Raw genomic sequence first — 21010 nt, 5'->3', positions numbered from 1 at the left:
TAGCCCCACCCAAACTTTTGAAAGTTGAAGCCCGAAAGGCAAGAAGAAGTGAGCCGAAGTGAAATAAATTGTGCACAGATACTGCAGATGTAAAATGAGGATACGGGTTTCGTATTGTCCTGGGGAAAACGGTTCCGTAGTGCGCCAACCCCTCCAAACCTTTGATCACCAAATATCAAAAGTACTAGTAACAGTATCTGAGATGTGTGTAAAGGGCATGAAGAATTGCAACATATCTTTTTGTATGGACAATACGCAAAAAATAAAGGAATACGGGTTTATTATTTTCTGCGGAAAGACTGTTTTATGGGGCAAAAGAACCCACCCCAAAATTTTAAATTTGAAGCTGGAAAGGTCAGAACAAGTGAACCGAAGTGAGTGAAATATTGCACAGATATTGAAGGCTTAAAACGAGGGTATACGGGTTTCGTAATTTCCTGGAAAAAGAGGTTGGGTGAGGCACGGACATCTTCAAACATTTTGATCACGAAATATCAAAAGTTCTAGTAACAGTATTTGAGATATGTGTAAAGGACACGAAGAATTGCAACATAACTTTTTGTATGGACAATACGCAAAAAATAAAGGAATATGAGTTTCTAATGTTTTGCGAGAAACGGTTTTAGGGGGCAAAAGATCCCATCCAAAATTTTAAAAGTTGACGCCCGAAAGGTAAAAAGACATTAGCCGAGGTAAATGAAATTCTGCACAGATATTACAGACGTAAAATGAGGATATGAGTTTCGTATTTTGCTGAAGAAAAAGGTTGGGTGAGGCACCGATCCCTCCAAACCTTTGATCACGAAATATCAAAAGCGCTAGTAACAGTATGTCAGATGTGTGCAAAGAACATGAAGAATTGCAACGAAACATTGTGTATGCAAAATAACCAAAAAAATAAATGAATACTGGTTTCTTATTTTCTGCGGACAACTGTTTTAGGGGTCAAAATCTCTCACCCAAAATTATGAAGTTGACACCCGAAAGAAAAGAAGAAATGAGCCGAAGTAAATGAAATTTGCACAGATATTGCAGACAGAAAATGAGGTTACGGGTTTCGTATTTTTCGAGAGAAAACAGTCGGGTGGAGCGCCGACCCCTCCAAACGTTTGATAACGAAAAATCAAAAGTGCTACTAACAGTATGTCAAATGTGTGTATAGGATATGAAGAATTGCACCGAAACTTTTGTATGGACAATGCACTGAAAACAAAGGAATACGGGTTTTTTATTTTTGCGGAAAAACGGTTTTATGGGGCAAAAGACCCCATCCCAAAATTTTGAAATTTGACGCCAAAAAGTAAGAAAAAGTAAACGGAAGTGAATGAAATTTTGCACAAATATTGTAGACATAAAACGAGAGAATACGAGTTTCGTATTTACCTAAAAAAAAAACGGTTAGTTGGGGCCCGGACTCTTCTGAACCTTTGATCACGACGTATCAAGAGTGCTAGTAACAGATTGTCAGGTGTGTGTGAAGCCCACCAAGAATTCCAAAGAAACTTTCTGTATGGACAATACGCAAAAAATAAAGGAATACGTTTTTTTTTATTTTCTGCGGAGAAACAGTTGTAGGGGGCAAAAGAACCCACCCAAAGTTTTGAAAGTTGATGCCCGAAAGGCAAGAAGAAGTGAGGCGAAGTGAATTAAATTGTGCACAGATATTGTAGACATAAAATGAGGGAATACGAGTTCCGTATTTTCCTGGGGAAAACGGAAGCGTGGGGCGCCGACCCCTCCAAACCTTTGATCACGAAATATGAAAAGTGCTAGTATGTCAGATGTGTGTAAAGGACATGAAGAATTGCAACACAACCTTTTGTATGGACAATACGCAAAAAATAAAGAAATACGGGTTTTTTATGATCTGCGGGAAAACGGTTTTAGGCGGCAAGAGACCCACCCAAAATTTTAAAAGTTGACGCCCGAAAGACGCGAAGAAGTGAACCAAATTGAATCAAATATTGCACAGATATTGTAGGTTTAAATTGAGGGCAAACGGGTTTCGTATTTTTCTGAGAAAAACGGTTAGGGGGCTCGGACCCCTTCAAAACTTTGATCACGAAATATAAAAAATGTTGGTAACAGTATGTCATATGTGTGTAAAAGCCACGAAGAATTCCAACGAAACTTTTTGTATGGACAAATACGCAAAAAATAAAGGAATGCTTTTTTATTTTCTGCAGAAAAACGTTTTTATGGGGCAAAAGAACCCACACCAAACTTTTGAAAGTTGACTCCCGAAAGGTACATGTTGTCTCAAAGGTCGAGGGCATTCTTTATTGCTATTTTAAGGAAAATATTTTCTAAGTCCAGCTTCGGGTATCTTCGGGAAAAAGTAAACCAGGTTCGAACCTCGAAGTCACCCTTTGCAATCGGGAGAAATTTTGCAGATGTGTTTTTCTTCTTTTAAATATAATAAGACTTGTTATTAATTGTATAAAAAAGCAACATTGATTGAAATACTTAATAATTCAATATTTCGAAACTTTGTATTAATATCAGCAATTGACTGTTTGTCATTTAGCTCTCCATACGTAATGAAACATTTAGATACGTAAACGAATCTTTCCATATGTGAAAGAATGCAGAAAATTAAGACATAGAACACAATTCTCGTCTGAGTACTAAAATAAAAGTCAAAATGGAACAAAAACAGCGTTTGCAGTGGATATGAATCAGAGCCCTGCACCAGAGCCCTGCACGGGCCGGGCGTGCCCGATTCGGCCCGGCCCGACCGTTTCAAGTAATATCAAACTGGACCGGGCCCTAACCGGGCCGGGCACATTTCGGGCCGAACCGGGCCGAGCCGGGCCGGCCCGGCTCGGCCCTATAGTCTGAAAGACGGTTCGGAAACTAATGTTGTCAGCCTACTTGTTTTTTTAATGTCCTCCACTACCTCTATTTTTGCCGTGTTTGTACGGTCTTACTGTCAGCCTATGTTAATCGTAATGTGTTTGGGAAACTGACTCTTTATTCAAGACTGTGATGTACTATTACTATTACTACTTCTACTACTACTATTACTACTTCTACTATTACTACTACGACCACTGCTAATACTACTGCAAGTGCTACGACTTCGCGTCAGAGTTGACATGTCTGATGGTACCGAATTTACCTTCTAAGTACAGAATAAAATTGAGAAATGCTAGTTATTATGGCCGGTCTGCGTAGAATGTGAACCGATGCTTGATCTACGAGGGAGAATAGTGGCTCAATAGAAAAAACACTCACATCTGGTGCTAGAGGTCGTCGGATCAATCCCTGCTCATGCTATGCGAGCTTTGTTGTGGACAAACATCGTGTGCATGTGAGTTTCTGGGGTGGTCCCGCTTCCTCCCACTGTTTTCTTTCCACCAATTCATCCCATCATCATCCATTCAGCCTGAGCCGTAGTTACCTAAAGAACGTATGGTAAAGTCAAGTACTTGACCTAGTAAGTAGAATTTGGTACGCTACCATTGGACCACGGAGGGTAAAACCATAAACTGGCGTGCTCATAAGATCAGTGCAATTTGTAGTAATGTTCAATTAGCAAGGCAAATATCGAATGGTGTTACATGTTCATGTAATGTTTATAGTATGATGCTACAAATATAACAAAATATAATGATCAAATAAATCACCAAATCGCCAGGGTCGATTAGGTGTTCCTGGAACGGTGGCTTAGCGGTTGAGCGTTCACCTCTGGTGTATGGGGTCTCTGGTTTGATCCGAGCTCTCGCCAAGTGAACTTTGTGGTGGACAAACACCATGGGGGGGGGGGGGTCGCGGCGTTCTCCTGTTTCCTTCCACTTTATTTACTCCACTATTTCATTTATTTCTCACCATTGTCTCCTTTAGGCTAGTTGGCATAACTTGGAACCACCTACCAAGAAGAATAAACTAATGGATTGGGAAGATAGACATTCAGTCTCTGGTGAATTTGATGATGAAGTAGACATCTACCTCAACATGTCATCATGTCTAAGAGAACTAGATATACTGCAGTGGTGGAAGCAACAAGAACAAACATTACCAAAATTGTGTAAATTAACGCGTCAGTATCTCGTCATCCCTGCTTCTAGTGCGTCTACTGAAAGAGATTTTAGTACTCAGGAACGGAGAAATGCTCTAAAGCCTGAAACTGTTGAATCTGTTTCCGTACTATTCGATGCGTACAAGGACACACAGTAAAGCGATGTTCATTTTGCACTATTGGTTTCTTAGGAAACCTTATATTTTCATTTTCTTAATATCAACTATCCCTTCTATTATGTGATGTTAAGAGGCATTTTTGATAGCTGATATCTATACATTTTTCATTCAGGGGACTTTTGAGGTATTTTTTGATCAACAATGATATGTGTGGATTTTGTTTTGATTTACTGCCTCGCATTCCGTCATATAGCTCTGTTATTTACTTGTTACGCACCGTTCCAGGAACACTTCATCGATCCTGGGGTCTGGGTGATTTATTTGATCATTGTTTTTTGTTATTATTATTGTAGCATCGAATTATAAAGAATACAGGAACATGTAATATGATTTGGAATCTGCCGTGCTAATTGAACATTACTACAAATTGCGCTAATCTTATGAACACGCCAGTTCATGGTTTCGGCCTCCGTGGTCTAATGTAGCGGAACAAATTCTAATTAGTAGGTCAAGGACTTGACTTTCTCATATGTTCTTTAGGCAATTACGGCTCAAGACGTATGAATGATGATGGATGAATTGGTGGAATGAAGACAGTGGACGAAAACGGTCTAATCCAAAAACTCCCACGCTCACGATTTTTGTCCACAACAAAGCTCACATAACACGAGGAGGGATCGATCCGACGACCTCTAGCATCAGACGTGAATGCATTTTACTGGCCAGACTACGCAGACTGGCCATAATAACTAGTATTTCTTCGATTTTTCTGTACTTAGATTGTAAAGTATGTACCACCAGACATGTCAACTCTGACGCTCGTAGCAGTTGTAGTAGTAGAAGTAATAATAATAATAATAATAATAATAATAATAATAATAATAATAATAATAATAATAGCAGTAGAAGTAGTAGTAGTAATAAGAGTAGTAGAAGTAAAGTACTTTACAGTCTTGAATAAAGAGTTAATTTCCCAAACACCAGCGGCGGCGGTTGGACGTTAAAAGTGAGGGGGCAAGACATGATCTGAATATTTGTATATAAATGTTAGTTTTCCTGGTTGTTTCTAACATTTTGTTTGACGAAAGGTTGTATAACTAATAGGATACTATATTTTCAGTTAAAATACCGTATATCGTATATAATAGTTTATTAAGTAAATTGAGAAGAACAACGCAAGTAGATACTAGCCCTTTGTACTCTTAAACAACGAAAGTGTAAGAAGAGATTTGATTCCTTGCTCATGAACATCTTAAAATTCTGTCTGGAAAATTGTGTGATCAGATTATTTAATAAATTTGCAAAACAAATAAATAGAAAGGATAATATTAATCATAGTAATGAATAATGATGCTTGTTTTGCAAAAGTTATATTGAAACTGAGGATTAATGAAAAACTTAATATTTAATTCCACACATGATATTAAATGTATGTTATTACTCTTAGAAAATGAAAGACAGTAAATACTACAAGCATATGCTACGACATTTAAAGAAATATTTGCTTTTGCAACTTCTTGAAATATGTTCGTTGCCATTAGATGCAGATTTCACTTTCTTGGAACACATCAAAACACAACAATACTTACAAGCCACACTTCAGTTATACAAAATAAACTTAAAACCTAGAATTATGTTCAATTTACTAAATTTTATTGTATATACACGTACATCCTTAAACACAACACTTCACTCGTATATTACACTACAAAACAATGGAAAAGGTAGAAGTTGTTTCTTATCACGCTCTTTTTAATCGATATTCCTTACTTTAGAAAGAAGAAAAGACATTTTAGGAACTGTCAATTTTTGTGCAATTAAAGAATAGCTTGTGAAATAGGCCCTACTTTTTTGCATAATGTTCTTTCGATTAGCTTCAAAACGGCTCACTAACATATCGAGCCCTTGTAAGAAGAAATGAAAGTATGCTGAAATTGTGCTCCAATAGGTTATTTTTTGGGGTTATTTTCTGTGGCGATTAAAAGGCAATTACTGTAGCTTTCTTTACTCCACGGGAAGACAACCAATACGTATTCACGCAACAGCAAATATTATATGGCAGCATTTTTTCCTATTAATCAGTAACACATACAAAATCGTTACATTTCCAAATGAAACTATATACATTAATTCGTTACTTAAAAAAAGTGCGGGGGCAACTCCCCCCCTTTGCCCCCTCTAATCGCCGCCCATGCCAAACACATTACGATTAACACAGGCTGCCAACATTAGTTTCCGATCCGTCTTTCACAGTGTTCGGGCCGAGTTGGGCCGGCCCGATTTGTGCTCGGCCCGTTTCGGCCCGATTTGTGCCCGGCCCGGTTAGAGCCCGGCTCGAGATTCGGGCCGGGCCGGGTCGAGCCGGGCACAGAATTCAGATCCATTCGGGTCGGGCCGGGCCGTCTTCGGGCCTGGGTTTGCAAGGCTCTGCCCTGCACGGGCTGGGCGTGTCCTGTTTGGCCCGAACACAAATGCTATAGGGCCGAACCGGACGCACGTATTTCCGGGTTGGAACCGGGCACTCAAGGACGGATTGGAAACTAATGTTGTTATTTTTTCCCTTAAATGTCCTCCACTACCCCTGCCTTTGCCGTGTTCGTACGGTCTTACTGTCAGTCTATGTTAATCGTAGTGTGTTTGGGAAATTGACTCTTTATTCAAGACTGCAAAGTACTGTAATACTTCTAATATTACTACTACTTCTATTATTACTACTACGACCACAGTTAATACTACTATAACTGCTACGATTTCGCGTCAGAGTTGACATGTCTGGTGGTACAGAATTTACCTTCTAAGTACAGTATTTTATAACAAGACTTGTCAAACACGGTGAAATATCCCTATTTTCATTTTCCAACCATTTTTGACCATAAATCGACTTTTGCGAGGTGAGAAAGGAAGATACGACAGAAGGAAAACAAAGTTATTGTAGAAGCATTATCATCAATATTTTGCATTCCAAAATACGGAATGTTACTTAAAAAACATAACTTTAAAAGAAATATCTACTAAAATGAAAGACCAATCATGGCATTTTAGGCGTGTGCGTAACAGTAATATACAAAATAAATATTACAATACTTTTGAGGGTCTAGATAATTTAGATTAGATATTGGTATTCCAAAGGTAAACAAATGAAATATTTTTTTTCTTTTGACTGAAAACGTGATTTTGAATTATATATATATATATATATATATACAGACTGTTATACAATTCGTGTAATTTTCTACAGCACTGGGAGAAGATGAAGTTTTCACACCATTAATATACAATTTGGCACTCTTATTGAAAAATATCTGAATTTTTCGAATTTCTAAAGGAAATAGAAGAAAATTAATGTTTAGCCCCCCTTTTGGAAGTGTAAACACAGAAGTTCATTTTCCTTATGGGAGGTTCAATGTTAAATTTTGGAAGCAGTTTTCTCCAATAATTATTCGTAAAGATTTTGGGGCAAATGAGTTGTATTTGTTACGAAATGCAAAAACACTCATTCACAAAGCTAGTAAAGAGGTCTCAAACATTATTTTGGGAAGGCCCCCCTTCGGGGGCAAGGGCCGTAAAAAGCTGGTGGGTGATGTGTTACCAAATCCCAAAATTTATTTTCGGAGTGCCAGTAAACGTCAGATTAATCACGAATGTCACATAATTAATGCTCCAATGCTCCTTACATGTAAGAGTGACTGATAATGGGGCTACAGCCCCCTTTCAAAAGCAAGAAAATCACCAGAAATATCCTTAGTAGGGACATACGAGAAGAAGGTGTTTTTGTTAATTAGTGTGAAATTTGGCGTCATTGTAGCAAAAGAGTATGCATTTTTGAAATATGGAATGCTATTTTGGTAACGCACCGCCTTAGGGGGGCACAGGGGACGAAGCATTAGATGATGTACCTTTATAAAAATTCAAAATTTTGTTCCGGAAATGCCAGTGAGCGTCAGATTTTTCACAAATGTCACAGAATTAATATTCTAATGCTCCTTGCATGTGCCAGTAACATGTGTGGGGCTATAACCCCCTTTCATAAAATATCCTCATAATTCTTCAATTTATTTGAGGTGACCTTTGTGCTGCCTCTGTACCATATCGGGTTGTGCATTAATGGAAGCCATGGCTAAAAATAATATACATTTCCTTTCCCCCGACTTCGATCCGACATTTTGTTCTCGAGTTACGGCTGTTTTGGGCATTTTTCCGACTGGTTTTTTGCTGGTCATAGCGCCAAAAGGAAGCATGGTTGTCTTATCACGGTGTCAGGAATGAGCTCTCAAACGTTGTAAGTGTTGTTTTGAAACACCCTCTATATTTCTATCCTGTTTCTGATTAGCTTCTCTTTGCCAATCAATTTCCAGTATTTCCAAAATAAACCAAAAGTGAACTAAATCGCCTTCCCCCTATGCTTTCTTCTTGTATAGTACTTATTATATATTTATATTGTAATTGACAGAGATTGCCAATATTGATTGAAATATCTGATTAAAATTCTATTAGAGGAATTCCCTCTTCAGTACAGAAATTCCCTCCTTGCATCCTACCGCCATTTTAGGCGAGATGGGATTAAGTAAGATGGAAATTCCCATCTCGCCTAAAATGGTAGACATTCTTATTTTGGAGATATAAGTTGCTGATAAATCGTTAGGCGAGGTGGGATTAGGCTAGATGGGATGGAATCATCTGAAAAGGTAGGGGTACGGTAGGTAGCGGCATGACGTCACGCCGTCCCCCATGTCTATCTTTGCCCATTGTAATTGCTTAGGAAGTGGGAGGACGCCGTACACAGTTTTTGGAGGTGGGGATAGGGTCCCCCGCGTTCCCACGCATTTTAACCCCTGCTGCTAAGTATTCATTGCTGTGAGGACTAACGAAAAATATTATGTGATGATGATAATAATAATAATAATAATAATAATAATAATAATAATGTATCTGAATGATACAGATATTTTTTCAACTTTTATTACAATTGCTGTGGGTTCCCATGAATCTGGTTATATTGTTTTTGAAAGGAATAAAGATGCTTCAAACAACAATATGATTTTTGTGAAAGAAAAAAAGCCTTATCAGTTGCAAGAACTGACAAGTGGCCTTGTGTCTGTTTTTTTAAACACAATGTTACGAGGCACAGAAGCCACCACGCCTGCGGTGTGCTTGCTTTTTGCCTCAGGCAGCATCAGTACTAAAATTGACTTTGCTTCAGGCAGACAGTACTAAAATTCTGTCAATTTATGTGTAGCTATCAGCAACCACACAGGTTCTTTGAAACGCTGAATTTTACAAGAAAGGTTTTGTCCATCGGATAGGAAGCGAACGAAGCCCATCGTACGTTGTAATCCCTCCACTCTTTTGCACACTGTGTGAAATTTAACTTGTATACTGTAGTAAGTTACAGAAAAGAGAATGCTATTTTTTAAAAAATGACATTATCGAATAAGATTGACCATTATTACAATATATTCAAGATGAAAAATATTCTTTTAACAGTCGTCGTACTTAGTTGTCTGCACTGAAATTCCCATAATGTGCTTTCTTTTTTCTAATATGAGCTCCGAGCTTCTTCGTGTCTAAGTGGTTAGCGTACGTGCCTTTGGCGTGAGAGACCCGGGTTCGATTCCGGTGAGAGCTCATGTAGTTCGGGTTTGTCAATTAATCAGTAGGTCCCGTCTTATATAGCCTCGCTGCTGAAACGGACGACAAAATCAACTCAACTCATATTGAGCACCATAGGAGATATAACTCCGAGGTGAATTTTGTCCCTGGAAAACCTCCCAAAATCACCAACGGTACGAAATATGTCTGCAATGCAACATGTCCATCATTTCCAACTCTATGCTCTGTGATCTGGTTTGCTTTTCATGTTTTCAGTAAACTAGACAGACAAAAGGAATAGAGGCTTTCTTCCAGAAAATTGTGTTCGAGGGTGGGGGGTCACACAGGCTCGTATCCACGGGGAGTCTAGGGGGCCGGGCTCACCAAAAAATTTTACATTAGAATGATTTATGAGCATTAAAGTAGTCAGCCATTAGGATTTTTTTTTGTTTTAGGATGATACCAGATTCGACTCCTGGTGTAAGCTCAACTTTCAGTATTGTGTCATTTGCAGGTCTCGTCTCATACAGATTCGTTGAAAAACCTCTAAACATGTGCTATGACTAGTATGCGAACTAAAGTTTTTTTAGCAAAAGAGAGATAAATTACTTGCTTTAGACTCTGCCCTGTAATCCAGTTTTTCTGGAGGCGAGATAGTATGGTTGGGAACGACCTATCAGATTCAAGTTCCGAACCCACATATAAAAGACCTTCCTTTATAACCTTGGTGTTGTATAAAGACGAAAAACAAAAATATACTGATAGCTCCAGTAATAGATATTGTAGCAAAGAGATTTAAAAAATAGGTGGTTTTGAAATAGAGAAAGGACAGTACCTGAGCTTTATTAGTATTACTAGCATATATTACCCGCTTTGCTAAGTTAAAATGAAAATTTTAAAGCACAACTCCGTATTTCATGTGTTTATTACCCGTGAAATATGCTGTTTTCGTTTTTAATGGCATCGATTTAAACAGCATCGGAAAGATCATTGATCAACTCGGCGACCCCAAAAATCATGGATTCGACACCAATAATAGTCATTTTCGGTCATTTATATATATATTTCCTCCTCCCCTATGTTGCGGGCCATGGCAACGAAAGTGTCACTGTTCATCTCAGCGACCCCCCACAAATGTGGATTCAGCACTAATTAACGGTCATTTTCCATTATCTTTAAATATCTCTTCCTCCCTTTCCCCCAAGTTGTGGGGTTGAATTTGAATTTAAACATGATCGAAAGTACCACTGCTCATCTAAGCGACCCAGAAAACTATAAATTTGACACTGATAGTGGCCATTATCGATCATTTTATATATCACTTTCTCCCCTTCCCGCAAGTGGCGGAGCTGATTTTGCATTTAAACTGGATCGAAGATGTCACAGTTCATCAGAATGATCCCGAAAACTATGGATTAGGCACTAATATTGTTTATTTTCGATTATTATTATTATATATAGCTCCCCCTCCCCCGTGCTGCGGCACACGAAATCAGAATTGTCACTGTTAATCTCAGCTACTCCGAAAACTATTGATTCGACACTAATATTACTCAGTTTCGATCATTTTTAAACGTTTATCCCCCTCTCCTCCATTGTACCCTCCACCTTCCCAACTATTAGGGCTGAACTTGGATTGAAACAGCATCAGAAGTGTTACTGTTTGTCTCATCGGGCCCGAAAACTATGGATTCAACATTAATATCGGTCATTTTTGATCATTTTTAAATTTCTCTCCCTCCCGCCCTCCCCTACGTTGTTTCGTCAAAGTAAATAGCCTAAAGTAATCCCTGCCCCTATACTCATGTATATTGAAAATTTGATTTAGATCGGTCGGGTGGTTCAAGAGTGATGAAGTCACAGACACAGGCATTTTTATTTTTATTTTTTTTTTACATATATCTGCCCCCTCTCCCTCCCCTACGTTGATTCGTCAAAGTGAAATGATAAAAAAAAAACACCCAAGGCCCGACCCTCATATTTGTTGAAAATTAGATAGAGATTGGTTGGGTGGTTCAAAAGTTATTAGGTTTTATTAGTTTCTATTTATACGTTCCCCCCTCCCCCCTAGGATGTACCGTTAAAGTAAAATTACAAAAATGTTTCCAGATCCAAACCTCATACATCTTGAAAATTTGATTGCGATCGTCGGATATTCAAGATATAGTTCAAGAGTTATTAAGTTACAAAAATAGTGGCTTTCAGTCTTATATAAATTGATTTTTATATATATCTCTCCTCCTTCTCCACCCCCACGTTACTTCGTCAAATTTAAATAACACGATCCCAGGCCTGAGCCTCATCTATGTTGAAAATTTGATCAAGATTGGCCGAGTGGTTCAGGAGTTATTAAATTTTATTTATTTCACCCCCCCCCCTAAGTTGTACCATCAAAGTGAATAGCCTAAAACCAGCCCTGCCGTAAAACTCATCCATGTTTCAAATTTGATTAAGATCAGTGGGGCGGTTCGGGAGAGTTATAGTCACAAACATAGTGTTTCTCAATTATGTTATATATATATTAGTAGTGTCGAATCTAGATTTTTTCCTATGGAAGCAATTTAAAATTTTACGGCACATTCCACCAGCCCCCCTTCCAACAGAACGGCGAATATGCATCGTTTTTATCACTACCACTCTACATTGAGACTTTTCCCAAATAGGCAGTACTGGCTTCGATAGAAGCAAAAAAAAAGTTTGAAGGGCCGGATCGGGACAGTGAAGAGAAGAGTGGCAGTGTTGGGCAAATTTCAATTGAATTGACAATTAACAATTAATCTGTAAATTTAATTGTTAATTGCAATTGACAACGGAAGTAAGTAATGGTTAATTGTTAATTGGAGTGTCCCATTAATAAAGGAGAATCAATTGCAATTAATCAATCGATTGAAAGTAATTGCAATTGAAATTAATTAGCAATTAATTCAATTGCAATTTTTGATTTCCACAGCAATTACTTTCAATTGATTGATCAATTGCAATTGATTTTCACTGATTAATTTTCAACACTGTAGTTCAGAGAGAGTGTGGGGCAATGAAAACTTTAGCCACGACCAACTGACCCACCACCCATCGTGACCCATGACCCACCGTGACCCACTCTGTCCCACCACCCACCATGAACCACTGTCACACACTGTGACCCAAGACCCACCGAAACCCATTGTCATCAACTCTGACCCACGAATCATGCCCTCTTCTCTACTGACTAAAGAGTTTAAACTTGTAATAAAACAAGGCTATGAAATTATCACTCATTGGATTTTAAATTTCTACAATCAATCACTCAAGCACCGCTCTATTACAATAACGGTGGATCTGACCTTTCTAATATAAATAAAATAGAGTTTGCCTGAGTGTCTGTCTCTCTATCTGTGTGCGGCCCGTGGACCAGACGAGTGGACGAAAGTTTTTAAAATTTGGTCGCGGGTAGCTTGGTCTAGGCCACAGATCAAGACGAAGAGTTTTTTTTTTTTTCAACCGGGATCGGCCTGGGAACCAGACAAGTTGGCCGAGAGTTACCAAATTTTGGACACGGATACCTTGGTTCAGGTCCCAGACCAAGGTGAAGCGTTTTTGACTAAATTCGAACCAGGGGGGTCTCAGGAGGGCGTTAACCCAGACATGTAAAAGTAGTAGAAAATGACCGATATTAGTGTCGATTTCATAGTTTTCGCGGTCGCTGAGATCAATGGTGATACTTTCATTAGCGATGATTTTCTAATTCAGCCACCATTGTATGTGGGCCGGGAGTCACCGGGGTGGAGAATTGCGAGACATGTAAAAATAATGGAAAATGACCGATATTAGTCTCAAATCAATAGTTTTCACTGTCGCTGAGATGAATGGTGATACTCACACAGGCGTTGACTTCCAAATACTGCCCCCATCGGCTGCTGGCCAGAGCCATGTTTTTTTTTTTTTTTTAAATTGGAACCAGAGGATCATAGGGGCTTTTATCGGAATATGTAAAAGTAGTAGAAAATGGCAGATTTTACTGACACATTTATAGTTTTCGCGGTATCGGCTGGAGGCCAGAGGCGATTTTTTCACAATTCGAACCAAGGGGGTCTCAGGTGGCGTTTACCGGGACATGTAAAAGTAATAGAAAATGACCAATATTTGTGTCGAATTCATATTTATCTAGATTGCTCAGATGTATAGTGACAACCCCGATAGTGTTTACGTTCAAATTCAGCCCCCATCGGCCTTCCCAATGAAAACACATGTATATATATTATTTTGTTTTCCATGTAGTTAACATTAATGTCATGGTAGATTAAATGATAAAATTCGAATTAGTAATTCTGTTTTACATTGCTCCATACATACACTGGAGCAAATCCCGGGGGTATGAAGTGGACATGTCCCCTCCAATCTTGGAACTGGGGAGATTGTCCTCCCCAATAATCCGATTTGAAATGTGTTTTTTTGGGAGAGAAATTTGATTATTTGTGTCCGATCGCTAGAAAGGAAAGTGAGATGAAATTAATGTCCACTCAGAATAAGCCTCAAATCTGCCCGCCTCTCAATGTTGAAGACAATTCTGCTCCCCTGATCCTCTACAGCATTGTTTCTCGGCTACAGAAATATTTTGAACATCGCTATATATATGTATATATATAATATGGGAACGATCTTACCCGTCCCCCCCCCCTAATGTTGAAGACAGATTTGCGCTGTTGCATACATACCTGTCGTTTCTCGTTTCTTTTTGTCCATGAACTCAAAATCCTGGACAAGGCTTGCATAAATTTCTCGCCGTGCTTTTTGCTTTTCAATCCTGTCCTTGAAAGAGTCTGTTATCTTATCCCATATGCAAAGTCTACATTCCACAAGTTCAATAACGGTTAAAATATCGAATGGAAAAATTCCTGCCATCTCTAAAAATCTAAGCAAAACTAGAAAGGTAATAATGCAATAATACACAACCTTTTGATCCAGTCACTGTAGCTAAAATGCAGAACTCTATCAGGGTTCGATCCCGGTACAAAGGAGAGAGAGAAAACTTGGATACATAGCTTTGGTCTTTGTTTTCAATTGCCGTTCTACACATTATTTTTTAAAATGGGAGATTTGGGATAGTTTTGGAAGTGAGAGAAAAAATCTGTAACAAGTGAAGCATGAAGTCACATCCCTATTGTTGAGATCACAATCAAGAAAATGCCAAGTGAGTAACTTGTCCTTGGAGCTTGGGAAAGAGTGTTTGATTGTGTTGGTTTCGTTTCAAAATAATAATTCTACTTTGACTTGTCAAAAAATATTGTATTCAATCACTGCTTATTGAGTGGAACCGGGAAAAGTGATCTGCACACAATTCTAATGAAAATAAAAGGAAGTAATAATAATCAGGATTTTTTCCATATGCTTATGTTCACAGTGTATCAAAATTTGAAAATTACGCTTAAATTAATTTCCAGAATGTATTGAAATTTAAATGCATTAATAGATTAAAAAATATACCATCAAAGAGTGTGTGTGTGTGAGAGAGAGAGAGACAGAGACAGAGAGAGAGAGAGAAAGAACAAAAATTAAAAATTAGTGGAAAATAATCAAGAACTTGGTTATCTAAATTTTCTATATTATATTTGGTAATAGCTATTTAGAGGGAAACCAGTACTCTTCAAACTTACCACATTTTATACTTATTTAATAAAGGGAATTAGCTATTCCAAAACAGAGACTGTAAAAAAATAATAAGCTGTTCCGAAGTTGTTTATAGGACAAGATAATAATAATATTATTATACAATTATAATAGAAAAAAATGGAAACAACAAAATTCCAAAGACAAGAAACGAAACAAAAATATACAGCGCCTTGTCACTCACTCTCTTCATCTAACCCACTGGCCGGCCGACATTATCGGCCACATGTGCATCCAATCATAAGAAAACATTGCCACCGACAAAGTCGGTGTCGGCGATACCGCCGACATTATCTGGGGCTTGGCCGACAGCATCTGCGTATCGGAGGATCGGCCGATAATATCGGTGGCGTGTGTAAGCTACGATTTGAGTACATTGAAGTCGATTTCACCGCCGACATTATCGATGCTTCCACCGATATTATCGTTGCCGTGTGCAAACGCACTAAGACTTCTCTTTGATCTGTATGTAAACTTTTGTCAGTTAATGCAAAATATAAGTGAGTTTGTTCTACGCTCTACATTTCGAAACTGATTTTATAAGATGAACAGACTCCCCACACTTGAAAACAACATAGACAGATTTTCTGAAACTTTCGTACGTTGTTAGCTGCAATATTCCTGTACAGGTAATTATTCGCGGAGATGTTTACATAGAATCAAGGAAATCTTTACGATCTATGAAGAGAAAGAAAACATACTTTGTTCTTATTTGCTGTCAATCTGCATTCCATCGGTTTCTTTTTCTCCGCGGACAATCCTAAGTTCACGCACGTGACCTAGCTAGGGAAGAGAGAGAAAGAAATCTACCTGGTTAGATTCCTATCTGCTGTTCTGCACTGTTGCAAAATGCAGCCAATATCTTAAACAGCTTTTAAATGGAAGAAAATTAATTTTTAATTAGCGCGCTATAATATTACCTTAGCAAGAAAAAGTAAAAGTGAACATGCAATATTAATACTAATAAACATTTGGCCGAATTTTGAACTCTATAAAATAAATAGTTTTTATAAAATTTTGGAAAGAAATATGCTATGTTATTATATATATTAGGGATGGCCAAAAATTTTCGGATCCGGATATCCCGGATTCAGTGAGATCCGGATCCGGATCTCGGATCTGGATCCGAAATTCGAATCTCAGATCTTGATTCGTATCCAAACCTACATCTGAAATTGTGATCTTATAAAATTGAATATCTAAAATTCGTTAAAACTTTTTTCGGATTCACTGATATAGTAGGTTGCTGTGCTTTTAAATGTTTCCGTAACACGTTTGTGCTACCTTTGTTCTTTATTTTATTTTAACCTTGCAATATTTACATGTTGCACTTTCTGTCGAAGTCGCTTTAGTAAAATGTTTCCAAGTTTGATTTCTTCCCATTTCAGAGTATAGTGAAATGTCTGAAAACTGATGTAAATGGTAACAAATTCTTCTGTTTAGCTCCTCTTCGAAACTTAATGTTAACTTCACATTGATAATATTTATTTTATTCTTAGAAAATAAACTTTCTCCTTTTCTCAGATACAAATGAAATATCTTTTAGATAAGGCCCTTTTAATCGCAGGAATACTAGACAAAACAAACTCTTTATTAATAGTAGTTTCTGACTCACTAGAGTCCAACCATCAACAAATGTAATAATGAATATCTTTCACTTCGAAGGTATATACAACAAAAAATATAGACTGGTTGGCGTGAGAATTTCAGGAGAGCGATATGGTTGTGTTCGTTGTATGACTTTATTACCTAACTTATGGCTTGCCCTTCTGAGGTCGGTCGTTTGTTGAAGCAGTAAATATAAAAGAGATTTCTATTATTTTTTTCTTCACCCTCCATGTTTCTTTAAACATACATTGCAGGAGGTAACCAAAACATATCCATGCGTCGTATCATTGAAGCCTTTTGTGTTTTGTATATTAAAGTGTTCAAAAATATTTAACATATTCGCATTTGTTCATGTGATCTCAGGTTCAATTCTCGGTGGAAACATACATGAGAAAATTGAAAGCTGAAACAATATGAAAATAGTATTTAAAAGTCAGGAAATTGATATTAAAACTTTAGCTATATATTGGGACTGTAAGGCTGTAGTTAAATTAACCCACACGTTTCGTGAAGATATATTACTTCGTTATTGTTTTTTCACTATAAGCTACCAGATTCATCCTCAGAGGCTACTTTACACTGTAGTAATCAACAGATAAAAACATTGGAAAAGGAATGGAAGGAAGATCTCCAGAGCCTTAGATCAAGGTACTAACCTAGCATTTGCCCAGTATAACTGAGAAACAACCCTGGAAAATCCTCAGTCAGGATGGCTGGTGTCCGAATTCGAATCCAGTATTACCCAATTGCGAAGCAAGAATCATAACAAGTAGCCTGAGCTCGCTCCGTATTATTATCATTTTTTAATTCATGTAATGTTTTAAAATTAGTGCAAATTAAGCCGTACTTTATTTATTGCTGATGTTATAGTTAATAAGTCTTCATGAGACATCAGTCCGCTATCAAGAAAGAATACTAGAACTGGAATTCAGGAAGCGGGGGTAAAGAGATTAATGAGGATGAGGAAACTATGTACGATGCAAAAACTGAGTAATTATGACTTCGTCACAGATATATTCACTTACATACGTCAATTAATATTTCCCTGATACAGTGCACTCTTACTTTCTATAGTGGCAGGAAAATGGCCCGCTTTTGTAAACGAACACACTAAGCACGTGGGTATAGGTGCAATGTCCGGCAAAGAAATATAGGTAAAACTAGAAAAAAAAGGGAAAGCGAGGGGAAATGATAAACCGCCCTTCAACTTAAAAAAACTAAAAATAACTAAACTTAGAGCTACGAAAGACGCGAGACGAATTTTATTGAAAAGATTGTTTTTCCTTAGTGATTAGTTCTTTTAACTATGAACATGAATTAAAAAGAAAACAAGTAGCTAGCTCCGAGTTTCGCAAACTAGTTGAAAAGAAAATATTGGATAAAATTTAATAATAAAGAAGGCATTTATGATAATTAAAACAAACTAAATTCTTGGCACGACAGTCCTTTGGTTCCTACCAGCGGCCTTACGTTCAAAGTGGGGATGTGTAGTCAACGCATCGACACCCGAAGTCCTTATGCCGGCTTTCTAGACTGGAGTCCGCTACCTCTTACTTAAGATAACTCCCCCACGATGCTGGGTCAACATCGAAATTGTTGAGTGCCTCTCCGGAAATTGAACCCATGACCACGGGCACCGAAGGCAGGCTTTCAGTCTTCTATAGACGAAAAGCTATAGTTACCCACATTATCTAATACAGAAATAAGTTCTGATTTTCTAATAGCTGCTGATGGTGATAGTCAAGGTTCACCGAAGCATGAACCCAAACCCAAACTGAGATATTGATGTCACTGGAACGCCTAAAAAGTCATTGTGGGTAAGTGAATTGCCCGGATGTCCGGAATTGTCAGGATGAAGGGCGATGGTGATGTGAAATGCGGGGCTGTCAGAGGTACTACTTATGATAATTGGATTTATAATCTATGTTGCCATAAACCCTCTTCAAGAACATAACTGTTAATCTTAGCTTTGAAAATGTTACATAAGGATTTTTATTGCTATTATTAGGTTGCATTAGGAATTATCGGATTTATTTTAACGCTTAATTTTTACATCTCTTCTAATTTACGAATATTTAAATCGCAATTATACCCTTAAGGTCAATTAGTGATATTTTAAATCATGAAATGAAATGAAATCTTTAAGTTTAACGTCCCGCGGTTATGCCGGTTAGGCTAAAGGAGACGGTGATAATGAGAAATGAGTGAAATGGTGGAATGAAGGAAGTGGGAGGAAACGGGAGAACCCCGAGAATACCCACGAGCACGATGTTTGTCCACCACAAAGTCCACACGGCGCGTGCTGTGATCGAACTGGAACCCCAATCACCGGAGGTGAACGCTCTACCACGGAGCCACCGCACCCTTCATTTTAAATCATTTCGAACCAACTTTATATACGGTTAGTCTTACTATATTTGAATAATTGAGACCAGAAGCAGTCTACACGCTAAGTCCAAAAGAATCTTGGCCGACCTCCTGATAAACCACGTCTTTCAGAAAGGTGAATTGTGGCAATCCGATACCCACATGAGGAAATCTTCGGTTCAGTGAAAGCTTCCATAAGAACCAGCACTCTCATCAGTGAAATGAGCTTTGGTAATTTTTATTCAATGTGAAAGTACCTAACTATATTGCTAAAAAATTGGCATTTATTTCAAACAAGTCGCCATTACAGTTTTCGTATTTAACACTGCAGTGGTCGCGCGTTCTACTATTGTAGAACAGGTGTTTTATTTTTAAAGTCCTGAGCAGTTGGCTACACGCTCGACCTTGAGCGGTTATGTACCTTTCTCTGACAACCTTTTGTGCATTCCAGACTATTTTCAGCCCTTATTCTTGCACATAGTCCGATTTGTTATATGATTTCATTAGTGTTCTACTATTGCAGATCGCGCGACTATTGACGTACTGGTTTGTTTCGTATTAGTGATTTATTTCGTTTTACATTTTCATGTTATTTTTGTGGAATACGTGCTTGTATATATATTTGAAATGTCAGAACATAACAGAGAACATGTGCGTCTTTGGTTAGAGGAGGCAGAAAGTGACTGTGAAAGTGGTCGAAGACATGAAGGAGCTCGAGGAAGATTATGTTGAATGAACAGTTGAGTGCAGTGTTACCGAAGATGTACCAGACATTGTACCGGAAGAAGAAGGAAACATTGCAGCACAAGCCAGTGTTGAAGTCACGGGTCCTGCTACATCACCTTCTCTCGACATACATGCGTTTTATATCGGTAGAGACAAAAGTTAGAACCTACTTGTTTGTATGTAAATCCCATAACCCCAAGAAACTCATGAACTCCCAATTTGAATATAATACCAGCTTTTTGTAGGCTTGGCCCACAAGGCATTTTCATGCCTAATTGATGATGAATGTACTTGGTGTTAATGATCTTAATATATTTAGAGTAAACAAGAATGATGAGAATGTCAGACGCAAGAATTTTCCTCAGGATCTAACTTTTGAGTTGATAAAACGAGCGGAAAGCCAACGTTTAGCTATGGAATCCTTGGCAAAAGAGCTTCGATACAGAAGAAGACTTCAGCTTGGCTTCAGCGAAGGTGTTCCATTACCATAAGGCAAAGCTCCCGGAATAAGAAAATGTTTCTTTTGTGGCAGTTCTTGCAACAATTCAACAAGAAAAAACTTTTGGGAAATGACAGAGATGGGTGTGCCCAGGTCACCAGAAAAGCGTGTGTGACAATTGCTTGGAGTAGATAATCATTCACAAAGGGTACATCAAATCATTCTACCTGTATGATGTATTATAGAAGAAGGTTTATGCTGTTACTTCAACTTATACCTAAACATTTATTAGATTTTTTGTTCGAAATTATTAATATGTTAAATAAGATATACCTAATGTTTATTTTTGTCAATATTCTGGTATTAATCAAACAAAATAATTTTAAAAAATATTTTAAAACCTGTATAATAGTATAAATAACATACACAAGGTCGAATATTGCTAAAAGTCATAACAGTATAGAAAAATACTGATGTTCTACAATAGTAGAACGC

The sequence above is a fragment of the Thermobia domestica genome, chromosome 1, assembly GCF_964235325.1.
Source record: "Thermobia domestica chromosome 1, izTheDome1.hap1.1, whole genome shotgun sequence".
Lineage (NCBI taxonomy): Eukaryota > Metazoa > Arthropoda > Insecta > Zygentoma > Lepismatidae > Thermobia > Thermobia domestica.
The sequence above is the reverse complement of the archived record's forward strand: the minus strand, read 5'-3'. Positions refer to the sequence as shown.